The sequence below is a fragment of the Haliotis rubra genome, unplaced genomic scaffold (genome assembly GCF_003918875.1).
Source record: "Haliotis rubra isolate DU_JTF1 unplaced genomic scaffold, ASM391887v1 Scf13, whole genome shotgun sequence".
Lineage (NCBI taxonomy): Eukaryota > Metazoa > Mollusca > Gastropoda > Lepetellida > Haliotidae > Haliotis > Haliotis rubra.
The window spans coordinates 2,210,269-2,227,688 of NW_025765225.1; the positions used below are offsets into that span (position 1 = coordinate 2,210,269).

At 38.8% G+C, this 17,420-nt stretch overlaps 1 protein-coding gene across 3 annotated transcripts in view; it reads left to right on the forward strand.

Moving 5' to 3' along the window:
• Positions 1-17,420, forward strand: part of LOC124267115 (protein stoned-B-like) — a 142,397-nt gene that overhangs the window by 66,054 nt on the left and 58,923 nt on the right. Inside the window, exon 1 of one of the 3 annotated variants that reach the window (XM_046701990.1) lies at positions 2,222-2,447. The exons of the other annotated variants lie outside the window; for them this stretch is intronic. The gene's annotated coding sequence lies outside the window, so the exon portion shown is untranslated. Of the gene's footprint in view, positions 1-2,221; positions 2,448-17,420 lie in introns of those variants that run through there. 3 annotated transcript variants of the gene reach the window in all.

Genomic DNA, 17,420 nt, shown 5'->3' on the forward strand with positions numbered 1-17,420 from the left:
ACAGTAAACTACACTTATATCAAGTCAGTGAGTATGGTTTTACGTCGCTTTTAGCAATATTCCAGCAATATCACGGTAGGGGAAACCAGAAATGGGCTTCACACATTGTACCCATGTGTGGAAATCGAACCCAGGTCTTTGGTGTGATGAGCGAATGCTTTAACCAATGTTTGAAATAAGGCCAGTCCAACTGCCCGAGACGTGCTAGATTTCTGCCGGACGGTCTAATTTTACAGCTATCCAGCCCGATGGATGGGTGAAAAAGAAATATTCAAATAACGTGTCCACTGGCACTGTCTATTTAGTATTTAAGAAGGACTGGTTAAATCTCTTCTGGGCTGGTAAGTTTTTTAAGTTACTAGCCCAGATGTCTGGCTGGGTTTTTGGCTTATATCATACACTTCTTTAACCACTAATCTACCCCACCACCTCCCATTTATGTCGAACTCAAGGGGACCACATATTTTAGTTTATTGTAACACTAGTTCAATATGCACACTTTGGTTTGAATGTGAAGCATGTGGCTGGGACAAAAGAATGCTGGATTATACCTGCTGGTTCATTAAAAGCATTTTTGTTTTTGTGGGGGCAGAGTTTTTAATCACCAGGCTAGCAAGTACCAGGTGCTGAGATCATGTGCCTCTAGCCACAAGGTGGTTATCCAGCCTATGGACCAACAATATGTACATCCACCCTCAAAAGAACCTTAGTAACTCTTTCAATGGTTACTAAGATGACCATATGGCCTGAAACATGAGTGTCCCAATTTGTGATGTGTCTTTATTGAAATGTGCCTCTGTTCACCCAGCAGGGAATGGGTACCCGATGTGAAGTGTTTGTCTAAAGCTTCCAACTTGGGCTGTGTTAACTTCCAAGCAAATTGAGAATGTGATTTAGGAAGAATTCTGATCTACTGGTTACGAAAAAAAAACACATTTGGGCTGATGCTGGTTTCTGCTACATAGATAGATAGATTTAGTTTTCATCTAAGCATTATGTTTTGAAATACACTTTGGCACAATAATATTCTATCGATGAAATCAGTCTTGTTAGAATCTGAAATTATTATATGCTTGAGTAAGTGTGCTTTAAATATTTTGCAGTGACATTACAATAAGGTTACTTCTGACATATCTGATCATGATTTATTCAAATGAAATACAGATATGTCATTGGGTCATGAGGTGAGTGTTTGTCCCTCTATATTTTTAGAATGATATAAAATACTTCAAACATCCATTACTTTTAACGATTCTAAATATCAATGATTAGTTTCTGAGTATTTTTTTCTTAGTTCATATTGATTCTGGAAATTAACTTAAACACATTGAGAATGTGATATAATTCATGATCAACCACCGCCATCAACCAAGACACATTATTTGATGACTTATAAGAATGAGATGAAATGCTTCGAACATCCGTTACTTTTAACGATTCTAAATATCAATGATTTGATTTTGAACATGTTTTTCTTAATAAAATATTGATTCTGGAAATTAACTTAAACACATTGAGAATATGATTTCATTTAAGATTAACAGCCATCATTGAACCAAGAGACGGCATTTGATGATTGAACATCATTACTCCAGCAGTCATAGGTTGGTTGATTTTCATTGATTACATGTGGAGGTCAGTTTCACAACCTAGGAAACACATATACATTATCATATTGACAGTCCATGGTAGATAAATCCATACTTTCAGAGCTACATGCCATGCTCCTAAATCCTTCCTCTGTAACTCGTAATGGCTAGTGACATGTTGTTGCTCGACTTGAGAAGAACAATAGCCTGATTATTGGAATTGACTTTTTGTGGACGTGCCAATAGCCTGACAGGGCGATGGGACCTAGCATGGCCCATGTTCTCCTCGGCAAGGTCACATCTTCACTTCATCTGTATTCACAAGCTAGTCGGGAACCATTAATTATTGATCTATGTTTCTGCCATTCCAACCTAACAATGTAAATTCATTGCTGTTGAATGGTGAATGTTTGCGCGGTCCCTTATACTGCACAGTACCATCTAGCCATTATTACAAACCTTTGTTCTAGGGGAAGGGGGGACCAAAAGGGGTGTGCCCCAAACCCTAAACCCTTTCTTTGGGGGTATGTTCTTGATAATAGATCATTGGCTTTGTGTCGCCATGGCAACCAGAGCCGAGAGTTGAGGCAAAGAGGATCAATGAATTGATTTCCTCGAATTGCAGATGTAGAATGTTTCCCGAGAGCTGCTGTCGGGTGTACTAGGTCCCAACAACACTTCTGCTCATCAGAGAAAGAAGAGCTGGGAGTTGTGTTTTCAGCCAGTGCCTCTGGCGTCGCTCGTCTGAGTCGCAGAACTAATAACCCTTACTGCGACAGGGGTCGTTACAGCGTTTTTGTCGTTACAGTGTATGGGCTTCATCTCTCAAGTGTCGATAGGACGCTATGGAGAATCCAGGTAACCTCATTGTGATTTGGACAAGTTCAAGCTTTTGGGGGTCAAAACTGGTGAATATTCATGTTGTATTTGTCTACTCATGCATGGTTGATTCTTTCGATTTTCTTAAGCGAAGTTCCATTTACCTCTTCATTCTAAGATGGAGATAGGCAGCTTGTCTGAATCTCTGAATCATCACTGTCTGGTTTTGTCTCAGGTCATAACGATTCAAATAAGTTTCAAGACGTCATTTATTAACATCATACATCAAAATATCTTGTGACTTAGGTCACTTTTGCAAATATTTCATCTTTGTACATGCAAACAGTATATAAACAGTACTGAATCAAACTGGTCAGACTGAATGCGCATAATCTTACATGTCATGTCAATTACATCATGTTAAATTCTGCTGAATAAGGTTGTGTACGATAACAGGTCATTGTGAACTGTTTTGTTAATATCATTCATTCAAAAATTATGATGTGCAATAGATGCATGATATGGGCATGGCTGGGTAATATTAACATTCAATCAGACCAATACATGAAAAATCAAATGTATGCAGATAGCGTTGAGATACTGGTATGAATAACTGCATGGTAAGTGTAGCCTATTGGTTAAACATGAACTTGTGACGCTGAGACATATCGGTCATCAGTGAAGGGTGTTTGGGTGGCCTGTTGGTTAAAACATGAACTTGTGACACTGGAGACATATCGGACATCAGTGAAGGGTGCTTGAGTGGCCTGGTGGTTGAAACATAAACTTGTGACACTGAGACATATCGGACATCAGTGAAGGGTGTTTGGGTGGCCTAGTGGTTAAAACGTAAACTTGCGACACTGAGACATATCGGACATCAGTGAAGGGTGTTTGGGTGCCCTAGCGGTTAAAACATGAACTTGTGACACTGTAGACATATCGGACATCAGCGAAGGGTGTTTGGGTGGCCTAGTGGTTAAAACATAAACTTGTGACACTGTAGACATATTGGACATCAGTGAAGGGTGTTTGGGTGGCCTGTTGGTTAAAACATGAACTTGTGACACTGGAGCATATATCGACATCAGTGAAGGGTGTTTGGGTGACCTAGTGGTTAAACATGAACTTGTGACACTGTAGACATATAGGACATCAGTGAAAGGTGTTTGGTGGCCTAGTGGTTAAAACATAAACTTGTGACACTGTGCAGACATATCCTACATCAGTGAAGGGTGTTTGGGTGGCCTAGTGGTTAAACATAAACTTGTGACACTGAGACATATCGGACATCAGTGAAGGGTGTTTGGGTGGCCTAGTGGTTAAAACATAAACTTGTGACACTGTAGACATATCGGACATCAGTGAAGGGTGTTTGGGTGGCCTAGTGGTTAAACATGAACTTGTGACACTGTAGACATATCGGACATCAGTGAAGGGTGTTTGGGTGGCCTAGTGGTTAAAACATAAACTTGTGACACTGGAGACATATCGGACATCAGTGAAGGGTGTTTGGGTGGCCTAGTGGTTTAAAACATGAACTTGTGACACACTGGAGACATATCGGACATCAATGAAGGGTGTTTGGGTGGCCTAGTGGTTAAACATGAACTTGTGACACTGTAGACATATCGGACATCAGTGTGAAGGGTGTTTGGGTGGCCTAGTGGTTAAAACATGAACTTGTGACACTGACACTGTAGACATATCGGACATCAGTGAAGGGTGTTTGGGTGGCCTAGTGGTTAAAACATGAACTTGTGACACTGTAGACATATCGGACATCAGTGAAGGGTGTTTGGGTGGCCTAGTGGTTAAACATGAACTTGTGACTTGTAGACTGAGACATATCGGACATCAGTGAAGGGTGTTTGGGTGGCCTAGTGGTTAAAACATGAACTTGTGACACTGTAGACATATCGGACATCAGTGAAGGGTGTTTGGGTGGCCTGTTGGTTAAGCATGAACTTGTGAACTTGTGACACTGTAGACATAAACTTGTGACACTGGACATCAGTGAAGGGTGTTTGGGTGGCCTAGTGGTTAAACATGAACTTGTGACACTGTAGACATATCGGACATCAGTGAAGGGTGTTTGGGTGGCCTGTTGGTTAAACATGAACTTGTGACACTGTAGACATATCGGACATCAGTGAAGGGTGTTTGGGTGGCCTGTTGGTTAAACATGAACTTGTGACACTGTAGACATATCGGACATCAGTGAAGGGTGGACATCAGTTAAAAGGGTGAACTTTGACACTGGGACATATGGACATCTGTTTGGTGGCCTGTTGGTTAAACATGAACTTGTGACACTGTAGACATATCGGACATCAGTGAAGGGTGTTTGGGTGGCCTAGGAGTTAAAACGTGAACTTGTGACACTGTAGACATATCGGACATCAGTGAAGGGTGTTTGGGTGGCCTGTTGGTTAAAACATGAACTTGTGGCACTGTAGACACATTTGACATCAGTGAAGGGTGTTTGGGTGGCTTGGTGGTTGAAACATGAACTTGTGACACTGTAGACATATCGGACATCAATGAAGGGTGTTGGGGTGGCCTAGTGGTTAAACATGAACTTGTGACACTGGAGACATATCGGACATCAGTGAAGGGTGTTTGGGTGGCCTGTTGGTTAAAACATGAACTTGTGACACTGGAGACATGTCGGACATCAGTGAAGGGTGTTTGGGTGGCCTAGTGGTTAAAACATGAACTTGTGACACTGGAGACATATCGGACATCAGTGAAGGGTGTTTGGGTGGCCTAGTGGTTAAACATGAACTTGTGACACTGTAGACATATCGGACATCAGTAAAGGGTGTTTGGGTGGCTTGGCGATTAAACGTAAACTTGTGACACTGTAGACATATCAGACATCAGTGAAGGGTGTTTGGGTGGCCTAGTGGTTAAAACATGAACTTGTGACACTGTAGACATATCGGACATCAGTGAAGGGTGTTTGGGTGGCCTAGTGGTTAAAACATGAACTTGTGACACTGTAGACATATCGGACATCAGTGAAGGGTGTTTGGGTGGCCTGGTGGTTAAAACATAAACTTGTGACACTGTAGACATATCGGACATCAGTGAAGGGTGTTTGGGTGGCCTAGTGGTTAAACATGAACTTGTGACACTGGAGACATATCGGACATCAGTGAAGGGTGTTTGGGTGGCCTGTTGGTTAAAACATGAACTTGTGACACTGGAGACATATCGGACATCAGTGAAGGGTGTTTGGGTGGCCTAGTGGTTAAAACATGAACTTGTGACACTGAGACATATCGGACATCAGTGAAGGGTGTTTGGGTGGCCTAGTGGTTAAAACATGAACTTGTGACACTGAGACACATCGGACATCAGTGAAGGGTGTTTGGGTGGCCTAGTGGTTAAACATGAACTTGTGACACTGTAGACATATCGGACATCAGTGAAGGGTGTTTGGGTGGGTGTCTTGGTGGTTATATATTGTGGAATATTCAAACATCAGTGAAGGGTAGGTTGGGTGGCCTAGTGGTTTAAACATTCACTTGTTATGCATGTGAAATATTCGAGCACAGGTGGGTAGCCTAATAGTTAAAACTTCCAAATGTCATGCTGGTGAAATATTTGAACACATTGAAGGACGGTAGTTTCAAATTTTCACTTGATCAGCAGGACCTATGTGTCATATACAGACTGATATTGTCCTAACATAGTTTTTCTTTTATAGCTTTACTCAAGTATATTTTTGTGTTGCTACTGTGTTCCTTATTTCATTTTATAGCAATGCTCTGGTTTCCAAATAATTCAAGATGACTTAATGGATTGGATTGTCAAACTGTCAAACATTGTCTCTGTGACTTGTTTGAGTGCAGCCTCTATACCCAACCACATGGAACCATGCTCTTTCTATCGGTCACTGGTTTGCTCTGGACATGTTTTTTTACAGGATCCTGTCTTATTGCTGGAATATTGCTGGATGTGACAATAACAAACGAAAAGACATGAACCACTTTGTTTGGACATGTTACAGTGTGGTAAGCCATTCCATCAGGTAATTACGATATTGACAGAATAGTAGGTAATGGGTAAGGTTTTTGGGTGGACTTTGGTACAATAACTCAATGTGAGACCCTCTGGCTCAAACCCGAAACTCATCCAGTTCATGCTGTTAGTCTGGCAGCTCCATACTCCTGCTTGTGGGTGACCTGCGTGACTTTCGGCTACCCTCTCATTCCAAAATAAATTGCCATGTTATGACTAAAATAGCATTACAAGCAGCAACAGGCCACAAGTAATTCACTTAACTAACCTAGAATTGCTATGTGTCCAACTATGTGTCCCTTTAATGTTGCCCAACTATTCTCAGTTTGTCCTTTCTGGCAAGTCTTGGAGGTACTGCTACCTTGGAATGTCTTGTAGAGGGACTTCCATGATCTAGACCACTTTCCATCCCAATTCAGTCCCAGTTCTTGACACTGGAAGATGTGCCCTCTGTGAAAATGAAAAACTGTTTTTGTGTAATTAGGGTCATTCTCAGCTGCTAGATTTATACTCATCCTAAAATGTAACACATGTTACATTTGGGATTATGTTTTCTCAGTAAAGTACATATTCTTGTACAAGTACAAAGTCAGCTGTCTAACCCACTTAACCACCGCTTCCACTTATCAGAGGGGTACACAAAGTCTGCAGTCTTGACAACCAGTTGTCCAACTTCCATTTTTGTGGAAGCCACTGAGTGGGTTAGACTACTGACTTTGTGTGCTGGCGATTAGGTGCCTGACTCTGAGAGTGTGGGACTCAACCCAACAAAAGTATTAGAATCTCTACTTTACTGAGAAAGTGTAATCCCAAATCTAACGTGTGTTACATTTAACCTCTTTCCAAATGGCATTGTATATTCATCCTAATATATCACTTAGCAGACCAGAAGGCAGTGATAACCACCATCAATTGTCCTTAGCCTGGTATGGTCAAATTTATACATGAAGGATTCTTTCGAAGCAGAATATGTTCAATAACTTAGTCTATAATGCATGACATGGTCAAAAGCAGTGTGAAAGAACCCAGTTTGCCAAACACCAAGCAGACGTGCAGATGCCCGAGTTCCAGTAAATCAACACCATCCTGGACTTGGTGTTTGTTTTGCTTAACCAATGTGTAATGAGATATGCTTTGTTTTGTCATGCCTGTAGAATCAATGCTTCTGCCTGTTTCCAATAATCAGTGTTTACAATTGATTTTTTTACATTGTTGACTGCAGGTAGGGGACTGGGTAAATGAACTTGTGTTAAATATTTCATGAAGTAATGCCACATCTGTAACCCTCATCATTAAAAGAGTAAGTCAACCAAAACATGGCCAAATTAGGTTTGATGGTTAACATGGATGATCGGTCAAATGTATGAATTATGCAAGGGCACCCATTTAGTATACCAGTTATAATACGGATTTGGGCCTCATTGGAGAAACATGAGAGACATGTAAGCAATATTTTATGGAAGAAATCCTGTCCCATAATATAAGAAAGTGGTTAGAAGGTTTTCTGTTTGTGCTCTTTTTGGTGAATTTTATACTAAAATATTGTAATGATCCCATGTAAACCATGTTTTTGAAAGATATTTCACTAAAATGATTTCCTTCCTTGACACCAAAGGTGCCATAATGTTATTCCACTTCACACCTGAAGTTTTGAGCAGTAAATAAGTACTTGAGACGTTAAATAAACTGAATAGGTAAAAGATTTCATTAAACTGTATTCTTCCATGACAATGCATTCTCCATGTTTGCATAAAGTAGTTTTATCAATGGCTGAACAGCTCCTAAAATCAGCAAATACTTATTTCACAGGAGATTGAATAAAAACCTCATCGAGTTGGTACTAGTTGCTTATCGATTCGGGTAATGTTGTGATGAAAATAACCCCTCAGTCTTGTCACAGGCTCATCTTTACTGGCAGGTCACCTTTGCCATTTCACCATAGAGTTACCTCCCTTTCTTTGCGCTCGTTCTCTAATACAACATATTGATTTGCTGATGAGCCCCCTCAATATTTATTGCAGGCTTAATACATGATATTACATTATGATAAACATATTTAATGTATATTTGTATTAGGTTTTGATGCAGATTTGGTCTTGGCATTTGTGCTCTTCAGGGGCTTATGCAACTTATTGATTTGTTGATGAGCATCCCGAATATTTAATGTATGCTAAATACATGCTATCTAATGATAATGATGTTTAATGTGTATTTGTGTTAGGTTTGGATGATTGGCTTTCGCGTTGATGTTGAACAGTATGCTGAGTGCTACAGTTTGTCTTTTCCATTGAAAAGAGATTAGGTTAAAATGAAGACATAATATCTGTAAGTCAGGCGAGTGCTTTTCAGTCTCTGTATAGAATGGTTTAATTCTAGACAAAGCAAGGAAAAACAAGAACTAAATCAATGTGATCGTATGTACATAAGGAAACATTTTTAGTCTGGATTCTATAGCCTGGTAATTCTCCACCTGCAAGCATTAAAGTAAAAAGAGTCATGAAAAGTCTTTGAACGGCGTATAGAAATGATACATATAAAAGGTGAGATTTATGGATGTCAACTTCACGATTATGAGGAACATGACGTTTTGGAGTAAATTCTTACTTCTTTATCAACAATTTTGATGCAGATGAGTGAACATGCTTCAATTCTAACAGGTTGTTGTGTGATCATTGTGTTAATTAATCCTGAAAGTCAGTCTGAAAATTCTAGGTTTTTCAAATTGTAGTAAAACAAAATTTTGCTATGACATGTATGCTCAGATCACTGGAAACTAAATACTGGTTTTTACACTTGATTATAAGTAACAGTAGTCAAATATGACAGACAAGTCTGTGTTCATATTTGTGCAGGCATATTACAATCTTTGTGTGTCAAGGATACCCACCTATACACTGCGTCATGAGAAAGCTGAGTAATTTACATTCTGCTGATGCAGCATATTCTCAGCTTAAACCACTCTTGAAATGTCCGTCCCAGGAATAGAAGCTCAATTTTCGGCCAGTCAGCACCATATGAGTTCCATGGCAAAATTATTCCTTACCTAAAAGCCTATGGAGCCAGGACCTTGTGTCTTTGATGTGAGATCAACTCAAACTGAAGCAAGCTGATCGATTTAGAGGATAAAGATCCTATGATACAGGCTATTTTCATCTACACCACATGCAATTTAATGATTAATATGGACAGGCTTAGCAACCTGATATTCTAGTTTGCCAATCTCAGTTGAGCTGTGATTGAATTAAAGAAGAAGGATAGCAAATCTGATTATAGATGCTTGGTTGTGCCAGAGTTAATGTGTCATTTGGTTGATCAAATTTGGCTTTGTACGTATCTTGGGACAAGTTTAGAAATTGTAGATTTGACTTTTGATCTGTTGGAGAATTGATAAGGTCTCTCAGTGCAATCTGTGCCAAATACGTACATGAGTCTGCTAGCCTGAATGTATTGACTTTATTTTACCACAGCTGAAGGGACTGAAAGAAAATTCTGAAGACTGGTGGTATGTTCCATCTCATTAGGAGCTTAAGACTGCATCTTTTCATAATGAACTATTTATGATTTTCATTACAGCTAGTATTAAAATCATTGGGGTGGGGTAGCCTAATGGTTAAAGTGTCTGCTCGTGGACCTGGGTTCGATGCCCCACATGGGTACAATGTGTGAAGCCCATTTCTGGTGTCCATCGCCATGATATTGCTGGAATATTGCTAAAAGTGGTGTATTACGATACCAACTCACTAGTATCAACTCACTAAATATATTTAGATATACATTGTATGTAAGGAAAATTTACATTTGATGCATAGCCTAATTTCATTTCCATATTGACATAGTCACCTGAACATGATGAGGATTTGATGGCCACAATGGCCACTATCTGTACTGATACAGAAGTGAGGACAGAGTCTTATCTATCACCTTTAACTGATCACTGACTCATAGAATATTCAAGTAGAGTCTGGAATAGAGTCTGTGTCAATAAATCATTCAGTACTGAACCGTGGATATTATCAAGGTGTGTCTTGTTTTGTCTCTGCACCCAGTTCTTCTGGAATTGATTTCAGGTCAGACAGCTTCAAAATGAGTCTCTTCAGGTGGGAATCTTATGATATTAGTTCTCTTGAAGCCTTTGTTTTCAGCACATAGGCAGGAAACTGTTGAAAGGTTATCAGAGTGTTTGGACGATGCAAGACATCTGAAGAGTTCCTGGTTGTTTTAAGCATCAATGGTGTAATGTTCATAATTTAAATGTTTGTATCTCTTTGTTTGTTTGTATGTTAGTATCTAGTTCTATGGGCATAAGTGATCTGGACTTCATTGAAAAAAGAAAACCTACAGATCTGTCTTTAAAAATAAAATCACAAAAGTGCTGATACAGTATTTTAGAGAACAGGATGCATTTGCGATCAGAAGTTTACAAGCATGCAGTGGATGAATATTGATAGTTTAGTAGTTTATTGAAAATGATACACTTATGGTATTATAATAGATTAATATTTGATCCCTTATGAAACTACATAAATTAACAAGAATTTAGTGGATGAATATTAATAATTTAGTGTCGTAGAAAATAGTTGGCTGAAAATGATACACTTATGGTATCATAATACATGAATACCTGATCACTTATAAAGCCTTCATGTTGAGAATGCTTCAGGAGGTGAGTGAGTGAGTGAGTTCAGTTTTACGCCACTTTTAACAATATTCCAGCTATATCACGGCAGGGGACACCAGAAATGGGCTTCACACATTGTACCCATGTGGGGAATCGAACCCGGGTCATCGACGTGACGAGCGAACGCTTTAACCACTAGGCTACCCCACAGCTTCAGTTGGTGGATGCACATCCTTGGATCCAGCACTATTCCCCTCTGAACTGACATTTGATAACAGGTCTATAGGTTATCTCTATTTCAAGTCACAACCAGTTGAGCACAGTCTCACCATGAAGTTGTTCTTGTTATTTGTTGTTTTCAAATGAACATTCTAACATTAGACAATGATCGACTTCATAAGGAGGTATGAGTTAATAACTTGATGTTCCTTGCTCTATATGTCCTGGAATTTATCGAGGAAACATGTATGCCACAGCTCATTGTAAACGAGTTTGACAGCAGACATTGTGATTGTTTGAGGCACTGTCACCAGTGAAGCGCTGACTGCACATGCTCAGATAATGAGCCTGTTTCCGTATTTCCCCCAGCTATTGAACTGGCAAACACAAGCCGCAGCAATGACCTTCAGTACTCACCAGAAGTCGCATTGATTTCACCACCATTTTCCTGCTACAATTGGCCTGAGTTCACTCAAGTTTGCTGTCTAATACGGAAAAGAAATTATGTTGTCAGTTTTATGATGAGATTCTGAGATGCATGTTAAACATGTCAAAGTCAAATCATAGTTTTAGAACATCTCATTATCTTTTTCCTCCTCACTTTCCCATACATGGTATACAGGCATAGGGGTCAAGTGATCTGACACACTGCAAATTGTCTGACAGAGTTGTGTCCCTTAGCAACCAAAATGACTGATTCACTGTACCCTGGTCATGAGTTTTACCAATGTTTAAAATGTTTTACACCTGCATCATCAAGGGTTTTCCTCCCACATCGAAATGAACGTCATAAAGGCACTGAAATCTGGTTCCAAACAGCATTAAACAGAAATTTCACCACCCTTTCACTTAACCACCCTCACCTCCATAACACAGCACACCACTCCAGACAAAACAAAAAAGTAGTGTTCCTGTAATAAACTTGTATCTCACACCACATAGAAATATGGAGTTTTGCGAAGCAAGTTGTAATGGATGTTAGAAGGTGGATTTGATATATTTGAAAGGCTTTTTCATTTTCCTCAATGCTCCTATCCATCTGGTTTTAAAGAAATATTTCTTTACATTCAATGAACCTTTTGAAAGTTAACAAAATGTATGACTTCACTAAACGTCAGAGCAAATGAAAGGTATTCACTGTGAGCTGGTGCATCTTTGGTGACAGGATGATTTTACTGGCAGCTAATAAGTAATCTTTAACAGGACAGAACAGCAAACACAGTGACGAGACCTGACAGTTTAGACACCTTGCAGAACTTCTGTCTGAAGAAAGACTTTCAGTCCTCTGTATCAGAATATTTTTACACATTTCAAAAGCACTTTATTTGCACTTTACTCTCGTTGAATATTTGACAGAATACCAACTTCCTCATCATCAGTATCTGTGTGTATCTCCATGTATCTCCATACTGTTGAGACAGTGAGATAGTCTAGTGGTTGAGGTGTTTACTCATCGGACTCCAAAGACCCAGATCTACATGCAGTGAGGTGGGCTTGTGGTTAAGGTCCTAGATGGATTTCCAAAACGGGAACTTTTACACCATTGACTCCTACATATGTGTAAGCAAAACAACAAAAACTGAATATTCATTAATGGCAGAGACAAAAATAAAATAAACGACCCTTGGGGGTATGCTATTCATTCTGAACTTGAGTCACTGATCAGCAGGATAGTGGTGCCAGATGAGGTAGCATCAGTGTCCAATATGTACCTGTAGTATCAGTGTCCAATATGTACCTGTAGTATCAGTATCCAGGTGAACAGTACTCCTCTGATTTGTTGGTTGGTTTAATGTCGCACTCAGTAATATTCCAGTGTTATGGTGGCGCTCTGTAAACAATCAAGTGATCAACAGCATGAGCATCGATCTACGCAATTGGGATATGATGATATATGTCAACAAGTCAGCGAGCCTGGCCACCCGCTCCCTTTAATCGCCTCTTACGACAAGCATGGGTTGCTGAAGATCAATTCTAACCCGGATCTTTTCACTTTGCAGCAGGCTGCAATATTGCCGATGTGACATTAAATTTTAACTCACTCACTTTGCAGCAGCACATCTTTGCAACTCTCTCCCCATAGATCTCAGAACCATTCCTTCATGTGAACTTTTCAAATGCAAACTCAAAACCCATCTTTTCCCTGATACCCGTTAGTGCTTTGAGCATGCAATGCATGGAGTTTGAGCGCAAAACAAGCAGACAATATTATTATTATTATTATCTTCACAAGTAGTACTGCTATGAAGCTAAGCATGTAGAATCACTATACAATAACTTCAACCTTTTAATATGTTTGGTTTACAGTTTATTTTTCTCAAAATATTTTGTAAATTCTTTTTTTTTAATTAGACATTGTTTTAATATTATTTTTGTAAGAATATAAGGTTGGTAAGATGACTAGAAAAATGTCATTGACAGGCTAAGAGTTCATAAATTAAGAATGACAATTGTTCCTGCATTCCATAGTTTGGAAGTAGTGAAAGCAAAAATCAAGTTTAATGGTAAATGTGTAATCGACACACATGGACATGGTTCACTGAACGTCTGTATACACTCTACTGTAGTAAATGAGCATGGTATTCACAAACTATTTCAAACATCCTAACAATTTTGTACAAACATGATATGAGAAAATCCAAAATGGTGGACTAGGTTTTCACAGATTACAAAGTGTAAGTGAAACTAATTTCATCAGTCCATTGAATTTGTCGACATATTTATAGTGTATGATTATGGAATGAGTGAGGCATGTGTCACTGTTTTGAACAGCAATTCTGTTATATCCTTGTTTGCCAGCTGAATGTGTGAGGTTGGCACAACATGGTCCAGATTTCAGAAATTAATCCCAATAGTGAAACCTGCAAGCATTGATATGGTGTTACAGTGAATATAGAATTCTAACTAACATTCATAGGACATTTCATGCCTGAGTACTGCGTTACTGCACCAGGGCTCCACATAAGGTTCGTATCAGCCTATGTATGGATAAAAAATATGCATTGATACGGTAGGAAATAACTTAGAAAACGTAGCAGATACACGACACAGCAATGGTGTACTGTCTTAGAATCATTTACAGACTATTTATCTGCAAAAGTATTATTTTATTGGTTGTTGACCATTTTACACAAGAGTAGCAATGTTGTGGTGCTTATATGAAATGAAACACAAGATTTTACTGGTACTCCATTATATTCCATGCAGTACTCTAAATGTACTCTTAAGGTTGAAAAATTATCTGGAGCCCTGCTGCATAATTCATTGTAGCAGTGCCTGGTGAATGACTTGCTATATCTATACAATCACTGAAGAAAACATCAGATTAAAACTGGATAGTATTGCCATCAGTTCAGTAGACTCTACAAGATCAAATGAAGATTTATTATTGGAAGAGGGCTTTTACCTCAAATTGGTCTGCCAGTGAGTTATGGTAACTCCGCTATAACTAATCTGCTACATCTACTGTAAGTACATATTAAGTATAGAGCTAACCATTTTAGATCAATTTGTAGTGGTCTCCCAGTTCCGATAGCTACATCTTGGCAATCTTGATGGTGGGTTTGCTTCTCAGCAAGATACATCTAAATCAGATCAGCAACCATCACTGTTTGATCACAAGTACCCAGAATGGTGGACCTTAAAGAACAAATGAACTTTTTTTTTGCGTGTACTCTTTTAACTATTACATATGAAAGATTTGTGGTTAGTCTTATGCGGAACACCAAATTCATTCTTAAAAAACTTGTGGTTAATTAATACCGAAACCACAGACAGGTTACGTAACTCTGTCGCCAGAGCATTGCAGTGACGTCATATGAGGAAGGATTTTCAGTTAGTTGTATATGAAATGTGTAGCAAGCTCGTCATTTTGATGATTTCTCGGCATCAACGAAGACATGCCGAATCGTTGCGTTGTCGTCAGTTGCTCCTAGGGGTCAGGCTATGGTGTCACCATACACAGATTTCCACAGGACCCCGCAGTTCCTGCTGAATGGGTTATGTTTGTGAGTGCGAAGCGAGCGTTGTGGAAGCCTGAAACGATATCTTACTTGTGTTCAGATCGCTTCACGGAAGTTAAAGAATCAAAACTACTTACTAGTTGTAGTAAAATATGTATATGATTGATGACCATAAAGATTTTCCATGACACAACTTGTAACATAACGATTTTTTCCTCGGCAGCGAGGTTGTGGTCGAAGTAACAATAATACTGTAAGTAGTATTATATTGACACCCACCTCACTTCACGAGAGAAATTGTTATGTTATAAGCTTTGTCATGCAAAATCCTATTGGCCATCAATCAAATACATATTTTACTACAAGTAGAAAGTAGTTTTGATTTTGTAACCGGCTTTTTCGTATATTACGACAGAGTGTATTCAGTATAGATGAGTAAATCTACATACATAAACACTACCTTTTGACAAATCCGCTGTGTTAGATAAAAGTAATTAATCAATCAGCGTGTTATCGGTTAATCCTTTGATCGATGTTTATAATGCTGAGTATTACTCCAGACACAAGAAATGCCAAATGGGAACCTTTGTCGGGTAATCTGAGTGGTGTTACCACTAATTATACCTGTTATAAATTCATTAACTGACCATCAAGTGAATGATGACAAATAACATGTGTAGGTTTATACCACCTAACACAGGTTACAACAAGGGAGTATTAATTGCTGTATTGCATGTGAAAAATTATGGGCCGACACTGTTTTGAGCATACAAACAGAACTTTATTGTTGCATAAGAAATACATATAAGCATTTGCTGTGTGCTAAAACTGTTTGTACCTATTTACCTAAGTAAAGTTTCAGATTCTTCTAGCAATGGCAAAGTAGGGTTTGTTTAGTTTACAGATTCAAATAAATCAAATGTCAATTTTTAATATCATACGTAATAGACGTCATATTTTTTACATGGCATGATTAAATATCGAGGTAAAAAAACACAGAAATGGGATCAATTTGGATCAGTCATTATACCATCCAGGCATTAGAAAACCTGAAAAAGCCCACGCTGCTTTGATACTTTATTACAATCAGACAAGAACTACCGGGGATATTTTCAAATAACTGCATCTGATGGGCATCCACCCTTCTTAATGTCGCACTGTTTAGGTTGAAGAAATTAACCGTAACCGTGATGAGCGAGGCTGATCATCGTTTAAGCTATCACTAGCTTCTGGCCTAGCGACACCAAGCGATTTTGACAGAATAGTCTATGAAAACAAGTTGTAACTCGGAAACTAGGCAAAGCAGGAGACAAAATAAAATCACAGTTGATTGTGAGAACATATAGCTCTCATTTTTTACAACAGTTGTCACGATTTCAGGTTTATACAAACCTGTAAACAAGATAATTTACCCCCTAAAATGTACATGAATTCTGCATCGACCCTCATATATATTCCTCATATGACGTCACAGAGACGTGCCGCTCTGATTGGTTGAAATTTCGTTCGCGGGTGAGAATTGTGCACTGTTGTCAAAAAGGTCGATTTAAGTTAATTAAAGATTGAACTGAGTAGTTTTAATGATGGGATTTCATTTATAACGATGCCAATTAGTGATTTATGTATTTGTACCCCCCTAGAGTATATGTGATATTTAAACTACAGTGAGACAGAATCATCTTGACTTCATCAAATATGTGTATTCAGTCTTCAGTCTTGTGTGTACATTCTCAATCCATCTGATCCAGTTTGTGTACGTAATCTCTTCTATGTCCAAGTAGATAATATTTATAGAAATAGCATAATAATGTGACCAGACAATGTTTTGTCCTCTTGTACGCCTAGTACACATACAAGAGTTGAATATGCACCTGATACAGAATAAATCTCCAGTACCCCTCTTTCAGGCAGTAAGAATATACTAAAATTATGGTACAATCATCAGGCTGGTAACCTAGGTAACAGCAATGGCTTTGATCATTGATTATATCAACCACTAGTTTGCCTACCCTGACATGATCTAACTGAAAAACATTCTGACTGTGAAGGCAAAATTATTTGAACATATATTCTCTGGAAATTTTTAAAGCTTCTCATATGCTTAGCTATGGTGAGCAACGTACACTGTAACGCTTCCCTAGACTGGAAATTAGATCCTCTTTGACAGTCTTCTCAGTGGACTCA